At 41.9% G+C, this 8929-nt stretch overlaps 1 protein-coding gene across 5 annotated transcripts in view; it reads right to left on the reverse strand.

The window, feature by feature from the left end:
- zbtb46 (zinc finger and BTB domain containing 46) overlaps positions 1–8554 on the reverse strand; it is a 78742-nt gene extending 70188 nt beyond the window's left edge. For 4 of the 5 annotated variants that reach the window (XM_055166102.1, XM_055166101.1, XM_055166104.1 and 1 more), the window contains exon 1: positions 7997–8554. The gene's annotated coding sequence lies outside the window, so the exon portion shown is untranslated. The remainder of the gene's footprint in view (positions 1–7996) is intronic. The other variant, XM_020929891.2, reaches the window with a different exon arrangement.
- Positions 8555–8929: the final 375 nt, after the last annotated feature.

The following is an 8929-nucleotide window of genomic DNA, read 5'->3' on the forward strand; positions in this document are numbered from 1 at the left end:
ACAAGAGGAGGGAGGGGGCGAGGGGGGCGGATTAAGGAGGGAGGAGACGACAGGGGAGCGGAGCAAGAGGATGAGCCAGAGCAAGAGAACAAAAGGGGCGGAGGGGAGGGCCAAAGGTCAACGGACAGAGAGGAACAGTGGGCTGGACTGGAGAGAGTTGGATCTACTCTGTTAATAATCTTCTCTTTCTCTCTCTTTTCTAATCATGATGGGATGACTTAAAGTGGCACAGGCAGATCCCACTGACCAGAAGGTCAGCAGTTCACTGACATAAATCAAGTCTTTGTCTTATTGTGAGCATTACTTTCTTGATCCACTTCCTTGAGTTCCTCCAAAGCTGTCTTCATGATGCTATGGTGTAGGACATGTTTCCTTCAATGTCTTGTGTTTGTCTCAGGGAGTTTGTGAGTGACAGGCCTGAACAGCACCCAGGGGACCACAAGGGACACAAGGGGACATCCAAGAGACACCAGGGGACATCCAAGGGGCATCAGAGGACATCAAAGGGACATCCCAAACAGATGCCAAATAATCTCATCTCAGATAAAAGATACTGAGTTCCTCTAAGTCAACAAGCTCCTCACTGTCCTCTTCAGTTTAACTTTAACCAAATCAACTGTTGTCAGTTAGTTTATAGTCTATCTTTGTGCCTTCATACATCTAGCCTTGATCAAAACAATACAAAATACATTAGGCTATAAAAAGTTTGTCGAAGCCTTTTTTCTCTAAGGTGGTATAGTGAGTGTTGCCATAGGCAACAATAGAGTCTAGAGAGTAGTCTTTATTGTGAGCATATATATAAAAAGTCTAGTAAAGGTCAGAAACTTTGGAAGCTATATCAGCATCACAGACTTTTAATGATGAATCCAACAGAAATTGTGGATCTACTATCTGCCAGTCACAAGCCACTGAAGCTCTTGAGTTGTTGTGGAGTTTCACTGTGAGCATTAGGTAAATGTACGCTTCATACTGCAGCACAAATATTGGAAACACGCTACATGAGTGCTCTGGATTGAGACTTCAATTAAAAATGTTGTTTTTGCAAAGCTGAGGATGGAGGTGGTGCATGCATCAATGTGTCTTCGTGCTCGTGTGGGCGCCTCCAAATCACGACCAAAAACTCACACTTTACACCACCTCAGTATGAATAAGTGTCCACAATGGGCCACCGTACAGGTCCACTCTCTCTCCTCCTGCAGCGTGCTGCCTGTATACCACTAATATCCCACTAATACCACCCACAGTCCGCGCTCCACCTCACATCAATGAATATTTCATATCCTGATGGCACTTTTAAAGCAAAAACTAATTAGCAAATCCAAGTTGATCTGGCATTAGTCATATCAGCCCAATTAAAAGCCAAGTCCTACTGTACATGTTAATGGCAGCGAAGTGGAATAATTGTATGTTGGACAGGGGGTAGAATATTAAACAGGCCTTGTTAGCAGCACTTTAGCACTCTATGGCTCGATTACTAAAGCCTAAAACACACGCAGACAAATGCACACCTCAGTGAAGCTAAACTTTCCCTTCATTAGAGTGTGCCATCAGCTCCACAGGGTCAGGTATGGTTAGAGGAGACATGTTTCCAGGGAAAATGGTGGTTTTGTGGCTCGGTGGTAGAGTTAAACAGGGATGTAAATAGTGTGAGATGCAGAGTGGTGGAGAGAGTGGTCTTGTGTGGTCAGAGAGAACAAAACCTTTGGCTGACAGTGTGTTAGAGACAGACAGAGCTCAGACTAAACTGTGCCGCGTGAAAAGGCTACACAATAACAAGAGCTCTTAGGGAACATGGCCAGTGTCTAGGGCCTTCACTCTCTCCTTATTCTCCTTTCTTCTTTTGATTTCTCTTCTTTCTCCTTCTTCATCCCCTAGTTCCTTCTTCGTTTCCTCTCTCTTTGCTTGTCACGTCTCTCCTTCTTCAGCTCCAAGTTCCTACTTAGTCAACTCTGTACTACTCTTTGTCTTCTTCTGTACCTTCTATCATCATCTTCATCTCTTTTAAACTACCTAACTAACTAACTAACTAACTAACTAACTAACTTCTCTCTTTGCCTTCTACTCTTGCTCCCATTGTTTTTCTGTCCTTGTCTCGTCTCTCCATCTCTAACTCCTCTCTCCTTCTCTCTGTCCTCTCTTTACTTGTGTCCTTTCTTCCTTTACACCACTCTCATTCTCTAACTCCTCTCTTTCCTTCCTCTCTCCTTCTCTGTCTCCTCTCTCCTTCCTTGCCTCCTCTCTCCATCATTGTCTCCTTCTCTACCTCCTCTTTACTTCTTCCCTTGTCTACTCTCTCCTTCTCAACCGCATCTATCCTTCCTTGTCGCCTCTCTCCCTGACTCTCTCCTTCTCTTCTCTCCACTCTCCTTCTTCACCTCCTCTTTCCATTCTTGTTTCCTTTCCCTTTTCACCCTCTCTTTTTCCCCGCCTCCTCTTTCCTTCTTTGCTTGTCTCCCCTTTCCTTCACCCCTTTCTTTCTCTCCACTCCTCTCTCCTTTTGTGTCTTCTCTCTTCTTCTCTGCCTCCTCTCTCCTTCTCTGTCAGCTCTCTTCTTCTATGTCTCCTCTCTTCTCATCTGCCTCCTCTTTCCTTCTTCTCCATCTCTCCTTCCTTGTCTCCTCTTTCCTCCGTCCACCCGTCTCCTTCCTCGTCTCCTCTCTCTCTCCTCCCTCTCTCCTTGCCTCCTCCTCTTGCTCCCTTCGTTTTGCTGCCCCTGTCTCCGCTCTCACCTGAGCTTTGATATGGAAATCTCTCACCAGCCAGCGCCCGCGGCTAGTTGACTGTTTCTAAAGATGTATTTGCTCAAAGACGCTCAATTTCTCATCAAATGCTCGCAGTGTGTGTATAAAAGACAGACTCTTTCACTGGGAAAATAACAACTAACAAGCACATACTTACTATTTGCTTTTAGCAGCAAGGACCAACAAAAAAAGGTTTCTCCAAGACCCATCAAGTCCTTATAAACCTGACTTAAAAGATGGTGACCTTTCCAACACAAGTTCAGAATTGCTAACCATCTGAACTGTCAATACACTGCATGTTAGTTCTTTTCCTCTGGTTTAGTGTCAGACTGTGTACTGCGGAGAGAAGGATTCCCTAAAAATCCTCCAGACTGGATTGTTCAAACATTCATCTTTTTTTAAACATGAAAATTGTACATAAAAAGCCAACATTTTTTCTAGTGGTTATCGGGTAAGTTTAATGTCATTGCAATGTAAAGGCCTCTTATGTTGGTATTGCAACTTTTATTGTTTGCGTTCAAAATATTAATTTATTATCCTTGTATTTTATATAATATATTTTCAGATTACAAAGGCTGCCATTATTTAGGTCTTATAATGTTCTCAATAAACATCTAAGTCTCCATGGGTTCTTATTAGGGATGTAACAATATCCAAATCTGTCAATACGATATTTTCACAAAGTGCATCTCATTGCGATATTTTGGAGAGTCTAAAATTATTGCAGATAGGGCACTTTTTACTTTTAAAATGCCTTGACACGATACTGGTGTGACTTATCACTGTCATAATCTCAAGATTTCAAGCAAAAAACATATTTCTTCATATTGTCTGAGCTGAAATTAATCATGGAAAATGCATTTCCCTATGTTCATAAGCTGTTACTACTATAAAACAATACATTTAAGCAAAGGAACTTGTAATATGATATATTGTGACAGCCCACGATATTATTGTGAGATTTTTGGCGATACGATATCACGATATTTCGGTTACCTTTACATCCCTAGCTCTTATACATTGTAGTTTAGACCACTACAAATATGTTCTCAAAGGATACTAATGTTATTGCTCCTGGACTTACAGAACTGAATCTTGTTTGTATAAAATAAATTGCTAATCTAATGCCAGTTGCAGTACTTTCCAAAACTGACTGTATAGCCTTGCATATTTCAATACAACATTATCAACAGCCAACACAAATGTCCAAATTAGATACATCAGAAATGTGGAACTCGCTTTCTCTAGAAACAATGATGTAATTGAAAAGCTCTGAATCTGAATTCATGACAGGAACAAACTCATGACTGATAAGTTTTGTACGATCACGAGGAGAATGATTGGAAAAGGCGGATCCAGGGTCATACTACAACTAAAAGACTCCCGACTAACTACTTCATCATCTGTGATCCAGCTAAAAAAAAACAACCGTCAAATCTCCACAGTTCTGCCATTTTGAACATTTATCTCAAACAATTACACAAAAAACACTCAGCAACAATAAATTAGTACTTCACCTTGCAATTAATTCTTCCCAAACAAAGGAACAAAAGAGGAAAGCTTGACATGCTACTGCACATAGCAAATGAAATATTAACAGTCAGTAACACGGGAAGCTTAAACTCACCTGCTCCTAGTTGGGAGGTGGGGTGGGGGTGTCAGATAGGTGGACAGGGACCACAGCTGTTGCACCCAACCCCCAGTGCATCCCTGTAAAGCCCCCATTGGGATTAGGGAACACCTGTATGCAGCAAGGTGCACAATAACATATACAGGCCTACAAAAGCCTGGAGTTCTAATGGGGGAGGGTGCTATAGGGAAAGGATCAAAGTGGGGTTAAAGGGGAACTGTCTGTTTCATATGGAAAGGACAAAATCTGGCAAATTGTATATTTTAATATGAATCATGAACCTCAGAAGCAGACTTGGCATGGTATAATAGATGGTGTTCAGAGTTGAGGTTAATAAATTGAAAAAATAAAACACCAAAATACAAAATATTACAAGCAAACTGCAATAGTTTAAGCCCGCATTTTAATTACTACATTTAATGACTAAATTGAGGTGTAACACAGCATTATTTTTCATAGTAGCATATGTTACTGCTTTAAGAAATGCAGGTTGAATTTATGCTTCTCTCAGAGCTGTTAAGGTACGCTAAAAATTTAGCGTAATTTTGTGATTATAGTTTGTGGCATCAAACTGTTAAAGCAAAAAAAGTTGCAAAAACCTGTTTCCGGGTCAACTCAATTTTGTTTCTGTAGCAGTACAAATCTGGCATTTCACCTTTTTGTGTGCAAACCTGTTGTAATGTGCAAATGGTAATATTCACAACATAACAGTTATCCAGGTAAAAGTAAAAATAAAAGTCATGTAGGATGCTGGTGTAAACGGCTCATTTTGCAGCGTGTTAGCCAAGCAGGTGTTCCCATTAGCAACTGACGCTCCGGAGGGGAATAAGAGAGACAAGGGATGAATGGAGGTCGCTAACTGGGAAATTGTGCGTTTGCCCTGTTTTTTGTTTTTTTTTCTTTTTTACTTGTTCTTCTCCGCACATAGAGAGAGCGTGGAAGCCGAGTGTTGTTTTGCATAAACAAACTCCTGTGAGGGGGTAGAAGAGTACAGCAGTCCTAACCTGCTGCTGCTACCACACAGAGCAGCCCACAGCCAGCACCCGAGCAGCTACACAACGCCTACACGCACACAGGCCAGAGCCGAGCAGGACTTCAGAGGTTAGCGCCAACATGACTTAACTGACCACAAAAAGTTAGAATCTGCTGTTGCGAACTTTAAAGAACATGAGTAACTGTCTGAGTTTTGTCCACCTTTTAGACCTGCTGTAATAACTGTACAAAATGGTGTCAATATGAACATTAGAGCAGTTTTAAGATCTTTTCAAAATGATCCCCATTAATGACGATACTAAAAAAATCACAAATGTTTACGCAAAAAACATACATTAAGTTCACAATAATAGAAGCGACTACACAGGACAATATCCGTTTGAACTGACGAAGTTTGACTTTGAAAATTTAAAAGGCAAATTTCACTTGCTTTTATAGAGCCCTTGTTTAATCAACGTTCAAAGACCCATTCATGAGATATCACAAGTGGAAAGTGCTTAAAGCTCTCCTGTTTTTTGCGATCGGGCCAAAGCGTATACACCTAATATTTTTCCATCTCTCGCCCACACACCTCCTCCACTCCTCCTTGGAGCAGCTCTGTTCTCCACCTCACAGATGGAGGAGTCCAATAAGCATTACAGGCTGGTGTCCACTATGCTTCTTCTTAGAATATTGGGTAAAACAGAAAGGCCTGACCCCGTACTCACCTACAACCCACCACCACCACCAAGGGGAAGGTACATCCAGGCTTTTGGGGCAAGGGGAGGATAGCTCAAATGACAATACAATACAACTGAGGCATAAACTATTACAAATGCTATTTTATTTTTTTGTAATCTATGTATGAGCTTTGATATAAATATTATTACTTTTAAAAATTACTTTTACTTATTATATAAAATGCTAAAATAATGTTTGTAAGGAAATGCAAATAGAAATTTGAACACCAGAGTGAAATTTAGAAAACAATGTTACTGTAGCCTCATTTTAATAAGGCGTTCATCTGAATATTTAAGATTGTTTAACCAGATTGTCGCAGCACTTTATGTCTAATTTGATTTCATAAAATGTACATGTTTATGGTGTCCTGGCATTCACTGGAGTATTTAATATATACACTGACATTGTATGTGTTTATTTTAGTTTATACTGTGGGATAAAATGGTGTCAGCGTGCAGGTTCAACACTGCTAAATGTCAGTGGATAACACACGTTTATAAAAGAGCATTTGGAAAAAAGACTACATGTTTAATCCTAGAAAATCCCGTTACAGGCGGGTAAACAGTAGGCCCTACTAGTTTGTCTGCTCCACTGTCCAATGTGCGTTAAGCTCACTAATAGTATAAAGTCTCTAAGTTCATAAACAATTAAGTAGATTATGTGGAGGAAGCATTCAGATGGTCCATATGCAGCTCCATCCGGAAAAGTGACACTCACACAACCCATATAAGCCCGTGTTGTGCAGGGCTAAGTTCGACAAGTAAATAGAAGTTACAGATAATGAACATGTCTGGGTGTGGTGTTAGACATGTATGATTATTTCAATGTTATTTGTGCTGTACCTGGTAATAGTCTAAGCAGCTCCCAGGTGCATATATACAGCTATGTCAATTACAATTAGTCTGCTATGAAGTAAAATGGTGGTTTTACTTTACTTTCAGTGGTGACAGGGGAGATATAAAGGCTCAAGGCGCTATAGAGGACACCCTGTTAACTTATGGTCAGATGATCAACAGTGAAACAGCAACAATTACCAACCAAAATACGCGTGATCCGAAATCCCCCCGTGTCTTGTCTCTTACACTAAGGGTGGGTGTTGACGCAGCAGAAATTTCCAGCTGGAGAAATCCCCGTTTTGGAGGTTAATCTAGGGGAGAACCGGGAGGAAGAGGAGCGTTTAAACCCGTCTGGTCTTGCGCCTTTCATTTTGAATCTCCACAACACCAGACGGTTGCATCACAGTCACTACTTGCGGATCCAAAAATTACATTCCTTGTAATTGTCTGTCTAAGAAACTTTCACACACCACAAAGTTCAAACCGGTAGACGCACAAATGCCACATAATATCTTTCAATAAATTCCTAGTGTTATTATAAACCTGATCATTCCTTTCTCCTAGACTTGAACGCGTTGTTAGAGATGTATTTTCCACTGTCTGTACATATAACATAACGTTGTCAAACATGCACAGAGTGGATCTCGTCAACAAATGACAGCTTCTTGCAGTATCAACAGGCGCAACAGACGGCTGCCTGTCACGTATGGAACAGGTAGGCGGACTTTCTGACTGCCGCTCGCTTCTAGATCGCTGTCGGGGTCTATACTCGCGCTGTGGCTAACGCGATGTCATCGGGTCTGCAGTTTAAAAAAAAAAAAAAAAACAAGCACACAGACAGACGGATCGCCAGACAGGCCTTTCTTTACAGTACAAGTGTTACGCCAAGAGTTGCATTGTGTCATGTCTCCTTCGCCCCCACTAACTATGAGCCGTACGCACCGACACCAAACTAATTGTTGACATAACGCCAAAGCCAAAAAGTGGTGCCGTAAATGAGCGAATGAACCTGTTAGCAGCAGGAAGCGGTGAGTGGGAACATTACAAAGAGGCTAATACTAGGAAGTGAGACGTACCTGTTACCCCATGGGGTCTGGGGTGGACGCGCAGAGTCCAATGAGCCGTGACAGCAGACGACAAGACGCGAGAGCTGGCCCCGAAAGCTCGAAAAGGTAAGTGTCCGTGCTCTCCTCGGTGCCGTGTGCTTTCTTCAAGTCTTATTCCCCTGTTTTCACCCACTCCCCAGCCTCCCCCTTTCTCCTCTTCTTCTTTCTCTCTTTCCCTCCCCTGCTTTTCCGTGTCTTGGTATCAGGAGCCTATCCCCCTCCTCCTCCTCTGCGCGCGCGTGTCTCTACGTCTCTCTCTCCCCCCTATCTCGCTGGAGCTCGCTCTACCCTCCTTTTACACATGCCGTGTCCCCGTATCTCCCCTCAGTCTCTCTAGGCACGGCCAGGAAATGAGGCATCCACCTGATCTGCAGCTCGCCAGGAACCCCCCTTAACACTTTTACGCATGTTACGCACGCCTTATTGACAATCCATCACCAGTTCACAACCACTCAGTTTAAAAGGAGTTGTCATTAGTTGTTGCCTCCTGTTGTCTACCAATGATTGACCAGGGCACGTTGTAACTTACCCCCTCTTGTGGCAACTATAAGAAACCACCAGTGGCGTTTGGGCAGTTTGACACGGTTTGACTGGAAAACACCTCTGCAGAAAACCATGTGATGCGCATCAAGTGGGACAGTTTGCTAATTCTGAAAACGACTGGGGTAATTCCACAGTAGCATAACCACTACCATTAACCACGGATTAGTGTGACTTTATGGGAAAACAAGGGAAGACATTGTTAGGCCTTATTATTTCTTGGATTGAGTTGAGGAAACAAAAAACAGTATACAAGGCCACACTGAAAATAATTCTTGTGGGTGTTATTTTTCATAAAACTATTCATAAAGATGATTCCATGTTTATAAGTAAGTTCATATGCATTGACATTAACACATTTGT

This window comes from Boleophthalmus pectinirostris, unplaced genomic scaffold (assembly GCF_026225935.1).
Source record: "Boleophthalmus pectinirostris isolate CB_2022bp ecotype Guang Dong unplaced genomic scaffold, ASM2622593v1 HiC_scaffold_8, whole genome shotgun sequence".
Classification (NCBI taxonomy): domain Eukaryota; kingdom Metazoa; phylum Chordata; class Actinopteri; order Gobiiformes; family Gobiidae; genus Boleophthalmus; species Boleophthalmus pectinirostris.